Source organism: Engraulis encrasicolus, chromosome 14 (assembly GCF_034702125.1).
Source record: "Engraulis encrasicolus isolate BLACKSEA-1 chromosome 14, IST_EnEncr_1.0, whole genome shotgun sequence".
NCBI classification, from domain to species: domain Eukaryota; kingdom Metazoa; phylum Chordata; class Actinopteri; order Clupeiformes; family Engraulidae; genus Engraulis; species Engraulis encrasicolus.
The window spans coordinates 15,028,700-15,036,199 of NC_085870.1; the positions used below are offsets into that span (position 1 = coordinate 15,028,700).

Below are 7,500 nucleotides of genomic sequence, written 5' to 3' on the forward strand. Positions count from 1 at the left end.
GGAACCGCCTCTCTTTTCCCCCTCGTGCTCTCTCCCTTTTTCTTTCTTTCTCTCTCTACGACCTCTGTCCAGGGAAATGCCTTTCCTTTTCTAGGAAAAGAGGTGGAGAAAGGGTGTCTTTACAAAAGTAGTAGGCCTACGCACGATTTAGATAGTGTGTTCCTACAGTTGCAAATAGGGAACCACTGTGGCACATGAGACGAGGTGGCCGAGTGGTTAAGGCGATGGACTGCTAATCCATTGTGCTCTGCACGCGTGGGTTCGAATCCCATCCTCGTCGACATTTATGGATGAGATAAACACAGAAGATCAATGAAGGGATTATATAACTTACTGTACGTATGTATGAAGTAATAGGAATGGATTTGCTGTGGATCACATGAGCCTTAGTGTGCTTTGGCCGTGTGGCAGTGTGCTTTAGTGCACTTCTTTCTCTGGCAGCCTGTGCCATAACTAGTCTAACAGGTTCAAACACACTGAGCTTTAAAATACTGGTAGTATTTAATGTGGTCTATTTGTCTGTGTAAAGCTCAGTCCGTGTATCTATGTAGTCTATGTATCATTCATTTAAATATAAAGTTGAATTGAAAAAAAGTTAACAATGAGGAAACGAAACCACAGAAAAACATTGAGTCTGTTTTAAAGTGAAACCAGTGAGGAAGGCACACTGGCACTGGCGCTAGGCACACTGAAAGACATAGACTAACTGTATTCAAAGATAGGACTGGCATCTGATGGCCTGTATGTACACATGCCACTTTCACAAACAAAAACACACACACACACAAACACACTCGCACATACACACTTTTTGAACCATTCACCAGGGATTTCCATACCTTCCCCGGCATAGGTTTGAATCCCAACCTCTATGACATATGATACATGATGATGCTGTGTAACAGACCTCACGGTCTCTGTCAGTCTGTTTCTTGTCTCACGGGTTCGACCTAAGTGACAAGCCAAGGGAGGCGACTTGCAGCTCTGTCAATGTGTCTTTGCTCTGTTATCAATTTTAGCCTGATTTATTGGGCTTAGTAATGAGGTGTATACAGCAGAAACAAACACCATTTCCCAATGTCAAGTGTATGAGCCTTGGTAGTGCGTGAAACGCCTAGTGATTGGATACTCTGCATAGTTTACCAAAGAGTATCCAATCACTGGGCGTGACTAAGAAGGCTGACACACTTCAAAGGGCGCACACTAGACATTGGGAAACAAAGATTGACACGTTCCTGGTGTAACGACACTGCAGTGCCCACAGGAGGCAGTGTTGGGCTGCATGGTGACGGGAGACGAGGTGGCCGAGTGGTTAAGGCGATGGACTGCTAATCCATTGTGCTCTGCACGCGTGGGTTCGAATCCCATCCTCGTCGATGTTTATGGATGAGGTGAATGCTGAAGGTTGATGTGAGAGTTGAAGGTCCTGTAACGTCGTAGCAATGGATTATGAAATGCATGATCCTTGCTGTGCCCTGATCGTATATCTGTGAGACTCTATGCGTCGAGTCTACAGCAAGATCCCATTTGTCCGTCTCTCCTGATATACGTGAGCAAGAACTTACCAGCATAGCAGAGGTGGGATTTGAACATGTGTTAGTCAAGTTGAACACAAGTCTTTTCACTCATGAAACAAGAAGAAGAGACTTGCACTCTAAAGGATCCCCAACATCGCTGCTGGGACCATAGCAAATACCCTGTGCCTAAATAACTGTAAGTCACCTTGTTACTTAGTCAGCTATGTGTAATGTAATGTAATGAGTCAGGTTTGCTAATGTATTGAGGGTGGTGTGGATCAGCTTAATGCAGTTCAGGGAGCAGTTTATTCTTAACATAATAATCAGGGGATCGCAGTCATCATTTAGGTAAGAAAATAAAGATTCCAGGCTCGTTTGTTATTTTAATTTACCTCTACCTGTAGGTTAACTAGTTTTAACCACCTTCTCCACCTTTTTGTTAGCCTGGACGAAAGCAGATTGTTGACTCCGTCACACAGTCTGGTGAAAGTTAAGAGGAATCCGTCTCCGTGGAGGGTGGTAGATGGTCTGGGCTTATTCTGCCATTTATATTCCTTGGAGTTCCGAATTGAAATTAAAATTCAAATTGTGCTTTATTAGCATGACTCTTACACTACAGTGTTGCAAAAGCATACACAATACAAGACAAAGGTGTGAATAGTGTTACCTTAACCAATCAGTAAAGGACTTCACGGGTGAGTTCTGCCTCACCACTCTCAATTGTTTACTGATTGGCAGAACAGTGAGCGAACCGAGCTAGGAGAGTTTCGCCAGACTATGTGAGGAGCCCAAATCTTTGGGTGGAAGTACATAGAATGGCATCGCCAGGCTACCTTTTTGTAACAGCAGACACAGACAAATTCCTTTTGCAAATTTTCTGTGGCACCTACAGGAGGCAGTGTTGTGCCACAGAGGGATGTGAGACGAGGTGGCCGAGTGGTTAAGGCGATGGACTGCTAATCCATTGTGCTCTGCACGCGTGGGTTCGAATCCCATCCTCGTCGATGTTTATGGATGAGGTGAATGCTGAAGGTTGATGTGAGAGTTGAAGGTCCTGTAACGTCGTAGCAATGGATTATGAAATGCATGATCCTTGCTGTGCCCTGATCGTGTATCCGTGAGACTCTATGCGTCGAGTCTACAGCAAGATCCCATTTGTCCGTCTCTCCTGATATATGTGAGTAAGAACTTATCAGCATAGCAAAGGTGGGAAGTGAACATGTGTCAGTCAAGTTGAACACAAGTCTTTTCACTCATCAATCAACAAGAATAGTCTTGTAGTCTAAAGCAAGGGTGGGGAACCTGTGTCTCGAGGATCGTTTGCGTTAGCCTGGTCCTGACCATCCCATTATACTACCATTTCATTTCGGATTCATGGTCTGGAGGTTGTGTGATCTGACGCGATTGCAGGAAGCGGGAAGTTTGCTCTCAGTTATGGTTTGAAATGGTCGGACAGCTCTCACCCAATCGCTGACAGTTACTCAACAACAACATAGCGCAGACCAGAGCCATTGGCGCAGACGTTTACGTCATCGTCACGAGCGTCCTCCCCCGTTTGCCCCCACGTGGGGCGCTTAACCGTTTATTGGCTGTTTTCTGGGGAGGGTTGGCCGGTCAGATCCATACCACTCACATAGCTCCACAGAAAACGGGGGCCAGACTGGTAGTGGAGCCAATCCTTTGGCGGAAGCACGAAGAATGACGCTAGAGGCTACATTTGCGGCCCTTGAGGCTGTTTTATCCGGCCCCTGACATAATTTTGACTACTATAAGTCACCTGAAACTATAAATCACCTTGTTAGTCAGCTATGTGTAATGTAATGTAATGAATCAGGTTTGCTAATGTGGTGAGGGTAGTGTGGATCAGCTTGATGCAGTTCAGGGAGCAGTTTATTCGTATTAATTAGCATAATAATGAAGGGGTGTTTCAAGAACAAGGCTGTGTGATAAGGCCTAGGTTAACTTACAGAAAGAGGTAAACCTGTTAGGCTGAGTCCAGGTTCATTTGTTAGCTTATTTACCTCTGTCATATTAAAATATCAATTCTGCAACTCAGGAGTGTGCGGCACTTCTCTCTTCTTTCAAGTGTTTTACTAGTTGCTAGCACCTCCTTTTCTGGTGTGCGTTTTGCACCTCCACTCATCAGCTTATTTACCTCTACTTGTAGGTTAAGTTGACTGGTTTGAACCACCTCTTTGGAACAGCAGACATAGACAAATCCCTGGTGCAAATTGTCTGTGGCACCTACAGGAGGCAGTGTTGTGCAATATGTGGATGTGGGACGAGGTGGCCGAGTGGTTAAGGCGATGGACTGCTAATCCATTGTGCTCTGCACGCGTGGGTTCGAATCCCATCCTCGTCGATGTTTATGGATGAGGTGGAATGTTGGAGGTTGATGTTCAGACTAGAGTTGAAGGCTCTGTGACGTCATAGCAAAGGATTATGAAATGTGTGATCCTTGCTGTGCCCTGATCATGTGTCTGTGACAGTCTAGGCATCGAGTCTGCAGCCAGATTCCGTTTGTCTGTGCCTGTTGATATATGTGAGCAAGAACTTAATAACAGAGGTGGGAATTGAACACGTGTTAGTCAAGTTGAACGCAAATCTTTTCACTCATAAATCAACAAGAAGAGAATTGTAGTCTAAAGCATCCCCAAAATTGCTCTTGGGACCGTACAAAATACCCTTTGCCTAAATAACTAAGTCAGCTTGTCACTTAGTCAGTGTTGGATTTTTTTGCTATTCTTCCTTAAAAAACATTTACCATATGTGCTTGGCTGAAAATCCTGCATGTTCTTTTTGAGGAATAGTTGGAGAGTCTGGTGTCCATTTCCAATATCCAAAGCATTTATTTGCCATATACAATAAGTACAATAGTAGATAAAGCATATAACAGAGCTCTGGAGTTCTATGATCTTGCCTCGACATGCATGTAGTGAATCAGGTTTGTGAATATGCTGTGGATCATCTTAAAGGAACAGTCCACCCTTTTTTGATGTTCGCATATTTGCTGTATTTCCAAGCATTATTCATGGATGTGCATATCATTTTCTTCTCAGTGTTTTCAGTACTCAGATTTATTGGATCAGAATTATTAGCATAGCTTAGCATAATCACTGGAAGTAAATGGGCAGCATTAGCATTAGTGGCTTGAGAATCTGAAGAAGACTGTTGAGGTCGAAACGTTATCCTGCCATGAAAAAATAAAACACAACAAAAAGGATTCTAAGTGTGCGGACTCCTCACTCTGAAAACTTGATGCTAATGCTGCCCATTTACTTCCAGTGATTATGCTAAGCTATGATATGCACATTCATGAATAATAATGCTTGGAAATACAGTACTGCAAATATGTAAAAATCCAAAAAGGGTGGACTGTTCCTTTAATGCAGTTCAGGGAGCAGTTAATTCTTATTAATTAGCATAATAATGAAGGTGGGGGGGGTCAAGAGCAAGGCTATGTGACAAGCCCTAGGTTAACCTATATAGAACGGTAAACCTGTTACTATAGCTCTAAACTGTAGACCTTGCAGGAATCATTTTGGTAAGAAAATGAGGAGTCCAGGCTCATTTGTTATCTTATTTACCTCTGTCATATTAAAAGATCAATTCTGCAACTCGAGACAGTGTGCGGCACTTCTCTCTTCTTGTGTTTTAGTAGTTGCCAGCACCACCTTTTCTGCTGTGCGATTTGCACCTCCATTCATCAGTTATTTATCTCTACCTGTAGGTTAACTTGACTGGTTTGAACCACCTTTTTGGAACAGCAGACACAGACAAATTCCTGTTGCAAATTGTCTGTGGCACCCACAGGAGGCAGTGTTGTGCAACATGGGAATGTTGAGCTGTGGGACGAGGTGGCCGAGTGGTTAAGGCGATGGACTGCTAATCCATTGTGCTCTGCACGCGTGGGTTCGAATCCCATCCTCGTCGGCATTTATGGATGAGGTTCAATGATGAGAGATTTGAAGGTCAAACAGGCTCTTTGATGTCATGTTAATGGATCTGGGGTCCGTTTCTCGATTCTTGTCGTTGCTAACCGTCTTAAGACCGTCTTAAGACCGTCTTACCATTCCCTTGGATTTAGTGGTGAGCGTCGCTGTCGAGAGAGGGTTGAGTCGCTCTTAAGGGCCGTACACACACGTCGCTGCTATTTACTCGCTACTTGCTCACTCGCCTACTTGCCACTCGCTCTGGGTGATTTTGTTTACTGGTTGTCATGGTTCCCGCTGTCCGCGCCAATAACGTCCGTACGAAAAAAAATGTAGTTCTAGGCCTACGCTGTTTAACGTTGATCGTGTGCAGTGCACAACCATGCATATGAGCCTTTGATGGTGTACACTGTATTGGATGTATTTTCCTCAACACTTCAAAGTGTGATGGCGTGCAGAAGTTGGGTGGTCAGAACACCACAGGGGCAACGTCACCTGTCAATAATCTGTATCCTGCATTCCAATTGGTTACTCGCTTAACTCGCGTCGCTCGAAGATAAAATAAGTTTATCTCGGAACCCGCCCACATCGCATCGCTTGTACTCTCCTCGCCTACTCGCCAGCGAGACTCGCTGGAACACGTAGACATTCTATTGACTTCATCCGCTGAGCGAGTAACTAGCAGCGACGTGTGTGTACGGCCCTTTACGAAGGACGTTGCTACCGTCGTTAGCAAAGGCGCTTTCGAGATACGGACCCCTGATTCTGCTGAGAGATGCGTGGTGCTTGCTATGCCCCGATCACGTCTCAGCGACACACTAGTTGTCAAGCTTGCATCCAACAAGATCACATTTGATTGTCCCTCTTGATCCATGTGAGCGAGAACTTACCGTCAAAGTTAGCTGACATGGGCTTTCGAGGTTTGCCAGTCAAGTTGAGCACAAATCTGAACTCAAATCATGACTCAAGCAGAAGAGACTTGTACTCTAGTCTAAATGATCCCATATTTTTCCATGGACTGTAAATATTTCCCTGTACCCAAATAACCGTAAATCACCTTGGGTAAGTGTCAGTTAAGTGTAATGTAATATAATGTATCGGGTTTGTTAATGTGGTTAGGCTGTGCTGAATCAGCATCATGTAGTTCACTGCGGTTTATATTATATTATTAATTTTATTTATTAGGCATATGAGGGGTGTTCCAAGAACAAGGTTATGTGATATGTAAACCTGGCTTAGTTAACCTACAGAAAAACCGGCAAGGTTACCTTAACCTGGTTTGCTTCTGCACCACCTTTTTTGCAACATACCTCTGGTGTATACAGCAGAGACAGGGACCTATTGAGCCACCTGAGGCACTAGGGCAGTATGTGAGACGAGGTGGCCGAGTGGTTAAGGCGATGGACTGCTAATCCATTGTGCTCTGCACGCGTGGGTTCGAATCCCATCCTCGTCGACATTTATGGCTGAGGTGAATGCTGAAGTATGATGGTTGAAGGTCAAAAAGATTCTGCAATTTCATATGAATGGATTTGCTGTGAATCAAATCATCACCATGATATGCCACGATCCTGTCTCAGTGTCTGGGACTCGATATCACTTCCCTACTCATCTCTCGTCTCTAGCCTGTCCATGCGATCAGAAATGCATTCTGCACTGAACATGTTGCGTGATGGTTAGAAATTGTGATGAAATGTGATGATACTGGGTCTTTCTCAAAGCCTAGGCCAGTGTCCTTCCAAGTGTATCAGCCTAATTAGTCACACCCAGTGATTGGATACTTTTTGGTGAACTCTACAGAATATCCAATCACTGGGTGTGACTAATAAAGGGTATCCAATCACTGGGCGTGACTAATTAGGCTGATACACTTAGAAGGACACTGGCCTAGGCTTTGAGAAAGACCCACTGTGTGTTAGACTTCCATTTCTCTGTTACCCTGTCTCCTGACTTGTCTCACTGGCTCAAACACACTGTGGTTAGGTTTGTCAATGTCGTTAGACCTGTCTGGGGCAGATCTGTCATTGCAAACATTTCATTCAGGGCTTGAC

General features: G+C 44.4%; 1 protein-coding gene and 6 non-coding genes across 7 annotated transcripts in view; all 7 read left to right on the forward strand.

Moving 5' to 3' along the window:
* LOC134462146 (rootletin-like) overlaps window positions 1–7,500 on the forward strand; it is a 74,329-nt gene that overhangs the window by 29,735 nt on the left and 37,094 nt on the right. The window lies entirely within an intron of this gene.
* On the forward strand, window positions 199–280 carry trnas-gcu (transfer RNA serine (anticodon GCU)). The gene has a single exon. It is a non-coding gene; the product is annotated as a tRNA-Ser (tRNA).
* On the forward strand, window positions 1,295–1,376 carry trnas-gcu (transfer RNA serine (anticodon GCU)). The gene has a single exon. It is a non-coding gene; the product is annotated as a tRNA-Ser (tRNA).
* Window positions 2,440–2,521, forward strand: trnas-gcu (transfer RNA serine (anticodon GCU)). The gene has a single exon. It is a non-coding gene; the product is annotated as a tRNA-Ser (tRNA).
* Window positions 3,798–3,879, forward strand: trnas-gcu (transfer RNA serine (anticodon GCU)). The gene has a single exon. It is a non-coding gene; the product is annotated as a tRNA-Ser (tRNA).
* Window positions 5,369–5,450, forward strand: trnas-gcu (transfer RNA serine (anticodon GCU)). Its single transcript has one exon. It is a non-coding gene; the product is annotated as a tRNA-Ser (tRNA).
* Window positions 6,824–6,905, forward strand: trnas-gcu (transfer RNA serine (anticodon GCU)). The gene has a single exon. It is a non-coding gene; the product is annotated as a tRNA-Ser (tRNA).